The sequence below is a fragment of the Chelonia mydas genome, chromosome 2 (assembly GCF_015237465.2).
Source record: "Chelonia mydas isolate rCheMyd1 chromosome 2, rCheMyd1.pri.v2, whole genome shotgun sequence".
Classification (NCBI taxonomy): domain Eukaryota; kingdom Metazoa; phylum Chordata; order Testudines; family Cheloniidae; genus Chelonia; species Chelonia mydas.
Window position 1 is genome coordinate 89,481,142 of NC_057850.1, and position 15,247 is coordinate 89,496,388.

Consider the following 15,247-nt stretch of genomic DNA (forward strand, 5'->3'; position numbering starts at 1 on the left):
AGATACATGAGAAGTGTTGCTATTCATTGTGTACTTATCAGGATGGAGATTGGTTTTCTGTGTGATGGCAAGCAGAAATAGCCCACTTTTCCCTATATCCTGTCTCCTTTTTTAAGAAGCAAAATCCCTCAGCAATCTGACCTCTGCTCCAGAATCTGTACATGGGGATAATCTGTTAGAGGGTGGGTGATTTGTTATGTTTCAAGAATTTTTCTTTGGATTAAAGAAGTGCCTGTGGGGACTTGGTAAAATTCCGTGACAGAAGTGAAGGACTTTAAACACAATCTGCATTTCTTTCTCTTTGCAATGGCATTGAGGAGGATAGGGCTGAGGATAGTCTGTGCTTGGGAGTGTAGAACTCTTGACCTTCAGCTCCAAAATACAGAGGCATCTATTTAGAGGACTTAAAACTGGAGCTCTGCCAATTTGAGCCAGTAGGGGAAGCATTGAGTGAGCAAGGTGTCTCAACCTTTTCCATAGGAAGGGCAGGGTAGTTGTGACCTTCTGGTTACTGTTTGAGACCTCCAGGTTGAAAATCCATGGTGATATCAGATTGATTGATGCAATCTACCTTCTCTGGGCTACCTAACACTCCTATTGCTCCTTGCTCTATTTCATCCAAAATATGAATGTTAAAATTATCTTTGTCAGTGTCAATCTGACCCTGTATGCCCCTTTCTTGGATTCCCTCTACTAGTTCACATTTTCCATCTAGTTCAAACTGCTTGCATTACTCTCAAGACCTGCATAACTGTTAGGTATCAGGCATTGTCTTTTCTGCATGGCAGCCAGGCCCCTTTCCTTTATTTATAATTCTGGCCTGGATGCTCTGTTCATCTGCATCTCCCACAATAATTTGTGTGCCTCTTACCATTATGCTATGTAGGTATGGAAAGCCTTCTCAATTCTGATCTGCCAAATCACTATCCTTGGTGCATCCCACTCTAGCCTTACAACTCACATCTTAAACAATACCTACAAAAAGGGGAAGCAGAAAAATCAAGCAACAAAACAAAGCAAGCAAGAAAACACAAAACAAAAAAAGCAAAAGCAAAGCAAACAAAACACAGCCCCACAAATAAAAACAAACAAAAATTCCCCTAAACACATTTGAACCATCGGAAATGCACACAGTAATCTTACAGTTGTAACTCTTGTCATTCTTCACCATCTCCATTTGTTACTATTTGCTCCCCGCCCCACACAGTACGTCTTATCTAAAATTATCCAGTAGACTAATTGCAGGGAAGGAACTTGGGGAACTACACCCTGGGTGGGGAAGGGCAATTGAGTGGGTCATGTGCTTTGGCAAGAAAAGGGGATTTGGTATGGAGGGTGGCCTTCTTTTAGGGAGGAGAAACGTCATATTAAGCAATTAAGAGGATTTTTGTTGACAGGGGGAGGTTATCTATGAAAATTTCCATGCTTAACAAGCATAGGCACAAAGGACAGCAGCATTAGCTGCCGGTGGCACGTCAAGCATGCGATGACCCCACTTTATGGAAGTAGTGCAGGATGGAGCAGAGGTACAAATAAGGGTGAATCAACATTTGAGCCACTGTAGTGCTGGTCACTGCATTTGGGAGGTAAGGCCCAAGAGGCTATCAGCAGAGCCGGGAAAGGGCATGTGGGACCTTTGACAGCAGAGAGTTTCATCGCTCTCCTTACAGTGTGTATGGCAGCACCCATTGTTTCATGTTCTCTGTGTATATAAATCTCCCCACGGTATTTTCCACCGCATGCATCCGATGAAGTGAGCTGTAGCCCAGGAAAGCTTATGCGCTAATAAATTTGTTAGTCTCACAGGTGCCGCAAGGAGGCCTGTTCTTTTTTCGCAGTCTGTAACACCCTTCCAAGCACTGAGGCATGGACACCGGTTTGGACCCCCCGTGCAGTGCCAAGCCCTGCCCTGGCCTGATGTGAGGGCAGGTCCCAATAAATCCCCTCTTCCGGATCGCGGCGCCCGGCCTGGAGGGTGGCCCCCGCCTGTGGCCCATCCCGCCCAGCAGATGTCAGTGTGGCCTGTGAATACCGGCGGCGGGGCTGGGCAGGAAGCTTCCCCTCCCCCCGCAGCTTGCTTCCTTCCCCGTCTCTCCGGCTGCCTGTCACCGGGAGCCAGACAGGCAGCAGCCAGGGGAGGCGGGGGAAGGAGGCGAGCCTGGGAATGAGCTGGAGGCAGAGCCGGGCTGAGCGCACGCAGAGCCGCCGCTGGAGACAGACAGCGGGAGGCGGCCGGCGCTGCCTGGGCTCTGCCTGAGACACCCCCCGCGCCGGGGCGGCAGGGCTCGGAGAGGCGGTGAGTGGCAGCGCCTGCCCGGGCATTTCTCCCCTTCGCTCGGCGGCCGCCTCGGGGCTGGAGCCGGCGCTGCTGCTCCCGGGGATGCAGCTCGGCGGGAGCCCCTGTGAGCCGGGGAGTTGCTGCAGCAGCCAGAAAGTGCCTGGGAAAGTGCGGGGAGGCCCACGTTTAAGGTCCGCGGCTCTTAAAGAGACAAGCCCCAGGTTGCTGTGGAAAGGTGGCTTCCCTGTGACCCGCGCGTGTGTGCCCGTGGGTGGGGGGCGCACCGCATGTGGGTGGGTAGCCAGCCTGCCGCTCCAGCCGCCTGCGGACACACCTGGGTGTGCGCACGGGGAGAGAGGGCTGGGTTCCGGCTTTTTAGCCCGGGTGAGTGTGCAGGAGCTGCCGGTCGTTTGCACTGGCTCGGCGCTGCCTTCCCGGGGTTGCGGCGACCCAGCCTGCTGGGAGAGTGGGCTCTGGAGGAGGTGTCTCTGGGGCTGGAGCGCAAGCGGCAAAGGGGACTAAACGGTTGCCCTGTGCGCCCCTTTGTTGTTCGTGTTACCTTGTCAGTGGGGGCTTAGTTTGCGTGGGAAGGAATGACCGGCTGTAAGGTGAACATGGCTTTTAAATCAAAGGCGATGATGATATTCCACCTTTTAGTTGGATTTTTTTTTGGGAGGGGGGTCATCCTTGCAAAACTCTGACACAGTTGTCTGGAGGGTTTTGTCTACGCGTGTGGAATCACCGTCTTTCACTCCTCCCTCCAGCGTGTTTGTGTTCTTCATCCTTGAAGGGAAATCTGGAAATGTATCGTGCATCTGTTTGTCTTGCTTTGTGGGCTGAATGGATTGGTTTGGTTTGGGATGCTGCATGCAGATGAGGGGGGGACTTATTGGGGTGCTTCAGCATAGGTCACTATAAAGGTGGCTTCACTGAAGCTTTTCAGAGAAGAGAACAGGCTTCAAAACTAGAGTTATATTATCCAATCTGCTCTCTGTCAGCATGTTCCTTCAGGAGGGTACTTAAAATATTCATACAAAATGTAAGGATTATTCATCTGTTGCTATGAAGAGTTAATTTTACCTAGCACAGTGAGGTAATATTAAATGGCAGGTCTGCTACATCAATCCTGTGCTGCCCTGAAGAAGAAAGATTATAACAGAGGTGTCTGTACTGTAAAGAAAACTGTTCAACAGACCCATGCAGACAACTTTTACCGGATGGAAGGGAGCAGATAAGCATTTGCTTGTATCTGTTGAACTCATGGAAAATAGACTCCTATTGACTGAAATCTGTTTGTTTGTTTTCTTTTCCACCTATTAGCACAAGTCTAATGTAGCCTTCTCTGTATCTCTGATCTACCTTGATGGCATTGAGTAGGGTAGTGGTTCTTCAACTTTTGTTCTGGTGACCCCTTTCACACAGCAAGCCTCTGAGTGCGATCCCCCTTATAAATTAAAAACACTTTTTTTATATTTAACACTAATATGAATGCTGGAGGCGAAGTGGGATTTGGGAATGGAGGCTGACCGCTCACGACCCCCCATATAAAAACTGTGTGACCCTTTGAGGGGTCACGACCCCCAGATTGAGAACCCCTGGAGTAGGAACATCAGAAGTTTATGGCATGAACTGGGAAGCTAATTTTGCTGTTATATGTGAATGTATGTATAATATTCATATAATAGTTGCTGAGAAATTTAAATGGATAAAATACATATTTTAGTTATTTTCTTTTGAACCTCACGATGGAATAAACAGGAAACAGGCAAAACCAGAAAAGAACTTCCCTGTGTTCAGTGGTCTTAAACTGTACATCTATGATGATGTGTGGTCTAAATTGAGGATTTTTCTGTAATGTTCAAGGTTGAGCAAAATGTATTCTTTTATGTGTAACTGGTGGTGATTGTGCATGACAGTAAAATCAGGTAAGTAATTTTATATGATACTGAAAAGGGCATTTGGAATTATAAATGTATAATTTTAGAATGCCTAGAGTAATATTTTTTTCAATTAGGACAGAGTCATATTTAATTAGAAAGGATCTGTTTTAAAAAGACTTAATTTTTTTAAAGTGCTTATGCAAGGAAAAGGTGCATCGCATAAAGGTGTAGAGAAAAATATATGCAGGATCTCATTTCTCAGGTTAGCCAACAGGTCAGAAGTATTTCAGCAATAAGAAAGCAGAGGGACAGTTACTGGTAGTTATACAGCAATCTAAAAAGAATAGACTTCAGGGAAAGTTGATGAACTAATATGATGGATAACTACAATAACATTTGCTGCTGGGAAATGTTTTTCTGCATTAGAGTTTTCAAACCCTAAGTGTCTTTAATTGGACAGAGTTTTGTTTTGCCCCCACTTGCTAATTTATTTTCTAGGATAACATTCTAATGGCTTTGCATTTCATAGCAGTCCAAAATTGGTTTAAATAAAATGATATTCGTTTTGATGCACTGCTAAGTGGAGCTCTCTGGTGATGGTGCAGGCTGCCACTAGCAAGCATGCAGACACTGTAGCTTCATCTTGTTAGAAATAAAAGGGACTCTTTTGCTGGAAAGACATTGAGGGGAGACAGTCTATTAACTGATGAATGTCCCCACTTCACTGCCAGCTGAAATAGTGACAAAATGTTCTCCACATCTATATCTGTACTGGTGATGCAGCACTGAGTATTGAGTTACTCTGAGTATGCCACAAAGTCAGTAGTAAGAGAATTTTAACTGCAGTGTGTCAAATATATATCTACACATGTGTATATACATAAAATACATCTTTATATGTTCTGTGTTTTTGGCTATGTATTAAATTCTGCCACGTGAGTACGTGAAGATTGCTATTGCACGTACATAATGCATCTCAGTGTGTTCTCTTTCAGCAACCTGAGGTGCCCATACAAAGCTAAATGATGATAAATGTAAGACACACAATGAGTTAACAATGTAAGATCAGTCCATTGGCTTGCATTAATTGAAACATTCCAGGCTCTGACACAATTTTTGATGGATGAAGTTGAGTCTATGTTTCAGTGTCTTGGACATATAAGAATATTTGGGGAAACAAGAAGAAAATTGGATTCCAGGATAAGATACAACTGTCCAAACTTTTTGGGAGGCTTAATGTTTATCAGTAAAAATATTACTGGAAAATCTTGAAATAACTCATCCTTTCATCATTTTGAGGGAGCTAAACAGAGTTATGTGCAGTTCCTTATAGGTAAGATCTTTCAGATGAGACCTTAAAAGCTGAGTTATTGTCTTTTGTGTGTGTAAATTAAAAGTGCCATGACATTCTTGGAAAAGTTTTTTTGCCCCAGTTTGCTTGACCAGAATTCCATTCCTTCCTTTTCCTTAGCTGTTGTACAACATGCTCTGTTGTGTCTATCTGTCTGGCTCCTGCCCTTTACCCAAGAAGTGGCAGCACTCAAGTGGTGCTGTATATGAACAGGCCTTTGGTATCCCTTCAGGATGTAGAATGCTGTCTGAATGTAAAAAATTACTATGAAAATCATCCTAGATTTTAAAAAACACTTCCTATTCAGTGTAAACTTTAAGAGAAATGCACAATTTTAAAGAGTTACGCACTTTTACATTCCATATGTTAACATGAAATGCTATTGCATTTTATTTTTTGCCCGATGATTAGCCTTGGAAAAGTTTTACGCTAGCTGAAGTTGCTTGTAATTCAGAACAACTTTATGCATATACGTATGAGCATGCCTGTCAATAACAGAAAGGGACTCTATACACTTCTAGGAGATTTTAGTGCAGTCTTTTTGCAGGTTTGGTGTGCATAACTGCTGAATTCTTCAATGGCGCCCTGCCAGCACCAGCTGCTTGTTAAAGGAACTTGTGCCAGTACATTGGTGCATCAGTTGTTGAGAATCCACTCCCTCAGTGTAAACATTCATACACATTTTTCTATTACCCAGCTGGTGACTGTTTCTAAAAATAGCTGTCTTGCCTGGCACATTGAGACCTGGAAGCAGTCTGCTAAGGTAGTTACCCCTCTGGACACAATGGGAAATTCTGAGTTAATTTGGTTTGTAATTTTGTAGATCCTTGGGTGACCTGCTCACTGTCGAGGGGAGATTACATCTTGGAGTTCTGCCATTCATTCAGCAAACTCTTGCCCAAACCAGAATTATACAGAGAACAAAGTAATTGATGGCCAGTATATAGCAATGTCTTCAGTGCTACTGAGGAGAGGTACCAAGGGACTTGCCCTGCAGCCCTTAGTTTAGTAGTCCCATTGAAGTTAATGGGACTATTCAGGTAAGTACCTCTGGCTTAGTAGGACTGCAGGATCTGGCTCAAAGCACAATGAAGCAGGAGAAGTTAAAGTAAATGAGATAAATGTATGGTTCATGGATTTACTTTTTCCCGTGTGTTGTACACAAAAAAATGAATGTTCCAATAAAGAGCAGTTAAAATTTCTTTCAGTTGTGCTACACATATGAAAGAAAAATGTCAACACTTCATTTTAGTGTCTTATTTGCTGACTACCAAACCCTACAGACAATTGTATATGTATGTAGATTAAAGAAGATTATATGTTGAGTACAAAATCATTAGTTTTTTGTGGCCTAAACATCTTTGTGTATAATATATATATATGCATTTAGTAAAATGCTTCACTAGTATAGGCACTGATTGGGGATACTGTAGGTAGTGTATTTTGTTAGTTACTTTTCATGTCAATAACTTAGTTAGGCACAGGAAATATGCAGGCACCTGTAATATCTTTAATTACCGGAGTAATACTGTGCAAGTTTCTTCTTCCTAATTAAGATAAGGAAATGAAAATTAATCTTTTTGTGTGTGCTATGATGGATCTCAATATTGTTCACATCTGGATTCCTTTCTTTGAAATCCTATTAAAAATGGCACTTTGGCTTTTAAAATTGTATTTGTGAGGCACTTTCTTTCCACCGAGCTTGTTTTTCAGATGGAGGGCTTGGAAATGACAAAGAATCTAAATGTAATTTCTCTTAAGATTGGCAACTGAGAGCTTTCCCGGATGAAATAATTTTGCACTGTGCCAAATGGTTGACTTTTCTAGAATAAAAACTCTAAAGGGTAATGCGAAAAGTCCTCTGGTTAATATATTGGCATTCCCAGAACCCACTAAAACTCAGGCAGGTTGCCAGACACCACTTAATGAGGATGCAGAATGTCTGGCACAAATCCACATGAACAACAGCAAAGAAGTTTGGGGGTGGGAGTGTGTATGTGGTGGGAGGAGGGGCGGGGAAGCTGCGTGCCCACACCCATTATTAATTTTTAATTACTGTATTTTGCAGTTAAGCTTCACAGAAATCCTCTCCACCAGATTCTGAAAGCTTTGTATGCACAAAAATGTGGACGTGTAAAATTAAAATAACCCTGGTTTGTGGCAGAACTGGTATAGGGATTATTTTGTGAGGGGTTTCTTATGTGGGTTTTTTTTTCTTTTTTGGTCAGTGGGGAGGGCATGGAAGAAGAATGGGAGATGATAGCTATTTTATGAAGTTTTGTTGTTTGCTAAAACAGAAAAGCATTTAAGAAACTCTGTCTGTCAGACAGTTTGTGACAGTGCAAGTCAGTGCTTGCCAAGAACCAGGCAGACAGACTGTTAAAGTTACATGACGGGGATAAATAAATTACTGCTGTCTGAAAGACACACAGTCACTGCAAACCTGTGATGTGCCCTTGCTTGCGGTGGTTGTGTTTGCTTACGTTTTGCCTCATGGCAAGTCTTCTGCTCTCTGATGAGAACTGTGTGACTTGGTTCAGAAATACATATAATTTGGTTGTAACAGTTCAGTAAATATATCCATCCTATATTTTGTAGCTGTTTTTTAGGATTCTGATCCCAAGTTTGAACCTTCCTCACATGAGCTTCACTCTGCCTTACGTAAAGCAGCACCCATTTCTATTTGTAGGCTTGTTCTGGATAAAACTAAATTATGTCCTCTTTACATCTTGAGCTCCTGGCATTTTTGACATGATTATGTAATACAGATAGACCTGTGAGTGTTTAGGTGTATATGTCCCAGAATGAACCAATAGAGGGAGAGGGAAATGCGTGGGGAGTACTGAGACAGTTGTGTGGAGCTCTTTGTTGGTGGTATAATGTACTTTGATCTCTGCCAATGTAGATTTCTAGTTGGCTATGTGACAGGTGCAGCAAGTACTCCTGGAGGAATTCTGTGCCAAAAAATTAAAAATTCTGCACACAATATTTTAAAATTTTGCATATTTTATTTGTCTAAATTATGCAATATAATCACACCAATTTCAATTATTTAGGTAATTTATTTAAACTACAATACAGTGGATGGAGAAAGGGAGTGGGGAGCACTGGAGAAAATCCCCAAATCCCCTTTGTCTAATAGTAATGTAGTTAGATTTGACCCTTTATTTCTAGTTATTAGTCAAGGAATATATGTAGCCATATGCTCATATTACGTCATAGGCAACTGAAGAGCAAGTGAGGGATGGGGAATCACATCACAATTTATATTGGCTACTGACCATCTCCAGAAAGGTCAGTAATAAACAGTTCATGAAGCGCATTTTGATACGAAAATTTTTCAGTCAAAAAATTTAGACCAGTTCTCATCACTAAAGCATCATAAGCATTTGTCAGGCCATATTGTCATTTACAATAAGGCTCCTTTACACCATTCTGGCAATGTAAAGGAGCCTTAACTCTTTTATACCTGTTTTATACTCCTGGGGGAAGTCACTAAGAACAATGGAAACAATTCACTAAGCAGGCAGGCTGCTACATTCTGCTCTGCCGGAGGGGACAGAGCCTGCCTCACACCAACCTCCTTAGAAACACCCTGAAGCCTTGTCCCTCCACGCCGGATATGCTGTAATAGTAAGTGAGAGGGACAAAGTCTCGTTTGCTCGCTCACGTGCCCACCCCCACCTCCCAGCAGTGATTGACATCTCCCCATGCATGCAAGCCCGCCTAGCCCCGCCCCCCCAGTGGTAATTTACATCTCTGCAGGCTACTCCAAGTGCCCAAACCAATGTGCCTGCACTACCAGGGAGGGGTGCATGACCACTTTTGTGGCTTCCCTTTGCTTCCCTATCAGAAGTAATTTTTCTGCAGGGAAGCAAAGAAATCTGCCGGGAACATGAATTCTGTACGTGCACAGTGGTTCAGAATTCTCCCATGAGTAAACAAGCTTCATGGTCTCATCTTAGTAGTGGTGGACATTGTGCCAAAATTTCCAAATCAACCATTCATTTAGGACCAGTTCCAAATAAGAGGGGCAATATATCATAGAAAAGAGACAGCAACATTCTGTTGCAGATGAGAATGAAGATGTATTGGGATAGTACTTGCAGTCCATTCATTATGGTTGGCACCAGCTAGTGACGTGTTTCTTTCATGTTAAATAGATTAATTTAATTTTAAATAAAAGAAGTGAAAATATCACAGTATTTTATAACATAGCCCAAAGTCGACCTTTCAAAAACAGTAAAGATGAAACCTTGAATTTGCTATTGTGTATGTAAAATACCAGGTGCAGGCATTACATCTTATACTTTTCCCATCTCCTGCATAATTTTCTGACATTAATATTTCACTTTGACTGTAACGCTTTCTAGTCTGTATGTTGCTCTAAGGTTGTCTATGTTTTTTTTAGTAAGGTTTAGTGTGGTCTGAACATTTGTGTCTGGCTGAAGATCCTTGCAGCTGAATAGTTCTATCACAATTCTAGGACTATGAACATGAAATCTGTTTGGTTATGATCTTGGAGCAGAATATGAAGTTCTTATGAAGCGTTAGAATAATTGTGAACTTATAAATAGAGTAAATGCCCTAAACTTTCCCAGCAGGAGAACAGAATGTCCTCCTTATGAGGAATTCTATGTTTATTCATACTCCTAAAGTTAGCGATGTTTCACTGGTCTAGTGACTATCTGAGCATCACATTGTTATATTCTGATATAAGGTTACCGTATCTTGTTTTTCATCTTCATTTGGTGTCCATCATTATGATACTTATTGTAACAACTTTTTAATTTTAAAAATAGAATTCCCACCCTGCTGGGTTCCAAAGGATGTTAGAATGAAAGTGTGTGTGTAGGGTGGAGGGGTATTAAGTAACCTCTTTTTATTGCGTAGCTGTGTTGAAATGGTTACAGTTTTGGTTTCTCATACCTAAAAACTATTCGCATTCTTCTGTTTCATGAAGGGACGCTCTGTGACTGAGACACAAGAAAGATATTGCAGAGCAGTCTATTCAACACCTCTCCTCTACCAGTAAGACTGGAGTGAAGCTGTTATAGTGTATGCATTAATTAAAGAATGAGCCATTTTGACTTATGACATGTAAACTCCTGTAAAAGTTGCCTGTCTTTTTTCTGACACCTAGAGCAAGGATTAGTATGAAAGTATGCATTTGTGCGCCCTCACCAGTAGGGTTAGGTAAAGCTATTCTATGGGATTTCCTGAATGTAGATGTTTTTGTTTAAAAGAGAGGACATGTTCAGATCTAAATGCTACTGTTACAGCTAGCACTTACTGCTCTCATTTAACCACAAGTTATTTTGTTCAATATGTTCACTTCCATAGCGGGGGAGAAGAATTCCTTCCACTGCAGAAAGTATTCTTCAGTGAAATTCTATGTTCCGTGCTATGCAGACTAGCAGATTGTAATGGTCCTTTTTGCTCTTAAAGTATCTTAAATCGATGAAACCTTTGTTGGCATTTTCAGCAGAGGCAATAGTCTGTCAAGAGTGACTTCACGGCCTCATCTCTTTTAGCTTAGAATTGAAGAACGTTTTGGGTAGTGGCTGGTGTGGCTTGTGCTGTGCCTGATTTGATTTCCAGAGTTGTCAAGCTGACACCTGTCATGAGAATTGAAATTCACAAACGCTTTTTAAAAAACAAAGTTTTGTTTTGTTTTAGTTTTTGTGCTGCTCTTCCACACATCATCCTAACAGATGCCTGGCCTCCCAGGATTTGACTAGTGTTAAGCAAAATGAAACTGAATATTTGCAGAACTTAGGTGGAGGAGACATGCAGTTCTTTGCCACTCCAAACAAGTGACTATGGACATGTTTCTGGTCTGCCTCAGTGAGGAACAATTGCTGATGCACAGGTGTTCATATGAGAGCTTTTTTTCTTCAAAAGTTGCATGGGAGAAAATGTAATAGAGAAAAGAAAGAGTCTTTACAAACTGCTCTTCCCGCAGTGTCCAATGCATAATGTTGTGTGAGTGTGTGTGTGTAAGTGAGAGAGAGATGTGTTGGGTTTTACCCTCAGTCCAATACCCAGCCAGCTGTAGAGTCTAGTAAGGTGGGGCTTGTGCCTCCTCCCTTTCCCACAGGCTCTGTGTTAACTTCTGACAAGACCTACAGGCAGAAGATAAAGCCCCTGCCAGTTCCCATACTATTCCCCCCAAGGTGCATCTCAGGTGAGTTCGTATGTTCCTGTCAGGCTCTCATGGCTTCCAATTAGTGCTTTTTCTTCCCCATTGTTTTTTCAATCCAGAGTTAACCTAAACAAGACATTCAGTGAGTCCAAGCTTCCACCACCTAGTGTCCCTTTCCACCCCTTCATTTACCCCTCACCCTGTCAACCTAACTACAGTAAACCCAGGCATACATCCCTGTGGGATTCAGAGGAAGAAGGGAAAATGTCATAATCTTCTTTGGTGTCCGACTCTGAACTTGTCTCTCTGAGGAGTTTTTTTGAATGCAAAGGCCAGGGCATGAGCCACTTAGAGTAGTAGTCAAGCATTACGCTTGTCTGAGGATTCTGTAACACCTACTGCCTTCCCAAAAAGAAAAGAGATTTCTGTACTGTTTCCTATTAGAGGAAAGGATTGATGTTTTGGGCAAAATGCGTATAAGCTCTGCAAGGAGGAAAAAGAACTGGGTCTCCTTGCCAAAAACCATCCCTATACTGCAGGGTGCTCTAAGATACGTTGTGTTTCCTTACATGGAGCATCTTCTTCTCTATGTAACCATCTGACAAGAAGATAGCTTCTGTCTTAACAAAATACATAATCTAAGGGTTTGGGAGCAGCTTTAATTTGTTTTTGTCACAAGAGCTCTTATTATCTCATTTAAGGATGTTGAGAAGGTGCTAGCCTCCCTTGAGAGGAGGAGAAAGAGACAAATTGGATCATGTCACTTTAGCTACTGCTTTTCTAGCTGACACCTCTTTATATTTGCTAAACCCATGGGCAGTGGAGCAGTAGCTGATAAACCTCCTTGGACACTGAGTTTAGGAACAACCTAAATCTCCTCTCCCTACTACTCTGAGTAAGTATACTTTTTGGGGTGGCCTATATAAAATAGTTTTAAAGCAGGGAATTTTTTTTTTTTAACTCTATACAAGTTCAGATATTTCCAAGATTGGCCAGTCCATTTCTGCTTAAAAGTTGAAAAACTTCTTTAGAAGATCATACCAGCCTCATAGATCTTCCCAGTTTGTGACTTGGTGAGCTACAGTATATATTGAAGGGACAAGAGACGATGCTTGGGAGGTCCCCCTTCCAGTATTTGCAGTTTCTGACTTCCTGCATTTGCTACACTCTGACTCCCCTAAACTTGTTCTCGTGTAGTCTGGATGGGTAGTTTTACTATTTTCTCAGAGTGGGGGAAAAAAACTATCCAACAAATGGGTTCTTGCTGTTTTTTTCAGAGAGTTACTACATAAAATTTACCTCAGTTTTCCTCATTTCAATAAATGTGTCCCTGAACCCTGCCAAAAGTCATACTTATAAGCAAGTGTGTCCCATTCCTCCTAGATATTTGTGCTAGTCTTCCTGTCCCTTCTGAGAAGTTAGATGAAGACATTTACTCTCTAGTGCTGAAGGATATAGAAGCCTCAGAAGTCTTGCATTTGAAATGGTTAAACTGCTTTTTTAGAAATACAAGAAATTCCAGATAGAATCTCTTTGTTCTCAGTAGCAGCTGTACAACAGAGAACTTTTAGCATCTACAGATCTGAAAGGTGCCTCGCTTTCATAATACCTATTTCAGCATCTTATCATAAATATTTAAGATTCAAGATCACCCAGTCCTTTCAGTTTTCACCAAGCTCTTCTAGCACAACTCCATGAATGTTCTCCTAGAATCTGATTGTAGCAGCCGCCACCTCTAATAGGGAGGCTTTCTGTTCTGTCATATTTATACAATTGCTAAAAGTGAAATTTATTTCATAGACCCGTGTTGTGATTCAAAAAAATGTGCTCCCTTCTTTCATTGTAGGGATTTATAATAAGACGTCAAGAGAGAACTAATCCACCTGGGAGCTTGCGTCAGTGCTTGGGAGAGCTATATGTGACTGCTTCAGACAAGGCTTCAGAAAATGGTTCCACTAGCAACCAAGGTGCCCTCACAGACCCATCCATCTGCCAGACAGTCCTGCAACTCATTGGCTTAATGACTTCTGTCTTTGATTTGATGTCTCTTCACAGCAGAGCTCCACTTTCCTCCCTGTAAGTGGTCTCACAAATTTCACGCTTTGGAGAAGAAACTCTCCATTCTGGAGAACGTCAGGAAGTCTGTTCTCTGGTCAACCCAACCTGCTCATCTTCTCCAGGGAGCTGGGCTCCCCGGTCCTGATGAGACTACTGTTAATGATACTCTCGTCGTCTTGGATAGGGAGCTTGTGCAAACTAGGCGTCTGGGTAGAGAAAGGCTCAATAGATTGCACATGAAACAGGTCTGACCTCACAAGCAGGTAGAATCCAGTCAAGCTGCTACGACTTAAAGTTTTATTTTAGCACACAGAGCTGTACGAGGATTTGCTGCAACAGCAGTTGGAAATCTAATTTGCATAACGGTGTATAAACTAGATGCTTACAAATTTCACCTTATTGCTTAATGGAAATGCTTGTCAGACTATTGAGGTGTCCATGGCCTGCAGTGTGTGTGTATGTGTGTGTGTATATATAGTATAGATATTTGTATTCTTAGATGACCCTGTAGAGTTAAGAGCTACAGGAATTATGTGCTGTGGGGAGATAAATCCTGTAAACTTCAGATGGTGCTTGTACTTTTTGTGGTAAAATTGTGCCCATTGGGACCAGCTGTCACAGGATCAATCAATCCTTTTTTCCAGCCTCTCTCTCTCTCTTTCTTTGTTTATTTTTAGGCTAAAGGGGCTAAGTCTCTGTTGCAAAGTCTAGGCTGATCTCTGATTTCTAATCCTTCCACCAGCCAAACAGTCGAGCTGAGAAGAGAGAAAAACTGCTCTCGGTAGCAGTACAGCTTGATTCTTTATTGTGATGATCAATATGTAAGGGCTGTGCTGCCTCAACAAGTCTACTGGAAACATAGAAACCTGGAGGATAAAACATTTTATTTTATTAATGGTAATTATATGAGTAAATCTGTTCCTGTACTTTGAGCAGAGGTAATTCTGTCTCTAATACTTAAAAAAAAAAATTGTACAGCAGAAAAATAGTAACATAAATCTGAATGAAGATATAAGCAGTGAGTCAGTCCTGGAAAAGAATCGATGTGCAAGGACTCTTACTCCGGTGTAGTTTCATTGATTTCAGTGGGATTCTGTGTGGGTGTAAGAGCCCTTCCTGCTTGAATCAGTTTGCAGAATTCAAGGTTTAGGACAGTAACCTGCAGGGGATGAGAGATAAGAAGCACAGAAAGTGAGTTTAGCTCTTTCCTGTGGGCTGGAGATAGTCTTAGCGCGATATTTTTAGGTAGAGGAAATGTGGGTTGTGGTGAATGCAGATTGGAGTAGGAGGGGGAACTCTCGTAGCATCAAGCATGGAAGAGGGGAGCTCCACTTAACAAAGCTAAAGAAGAGGAGGGGCAGTTGTTCTCCCCTCTCTCTTAGTTTAAAGTCTGATTATATGAAGGGGAAAGGGTGCTAGGGACTTCTAAAAGAACACTTTTGACTCTAATGTTTGGCTGTCAAAGTCTTCATTTCAAGACTTGAGCATGGTTTTTTTTCCTACTTTCTGAAAAGCTTCTATGAAGGCAGTAGCTT

At 42.0% G+C, this 15,247-nt stretch overlaps 1 protein-coding gene across 2 annotated transcripts in view; it reads left to right on the forward strand.

Annotated features, from left to right (window-relative positions):
* The first annotated feature begins 2,093 nt into the window (after nucleotides 1-2,093).
* Nucleotides 2,094-15,247, forward strand: part of LDLRAD4 (low density lipoprotein receptor class A domain containing 4) — a 435,540-nt gene continuing 422,386 nt past the window's right edge. The window contains exon 1 of one of the 2 annotated variants that reach the window (XM_027826292.3): nucleotides 2,094-2,469. The gene's annotated coding sequence lies outside the window, so the exon portion shown is untranslated. The remainder of the gene's footprint in view (nucleotides 2,470-15,247) is intronic. The other variant, XM_037892893.2, reaches the window with a different exon arrangement.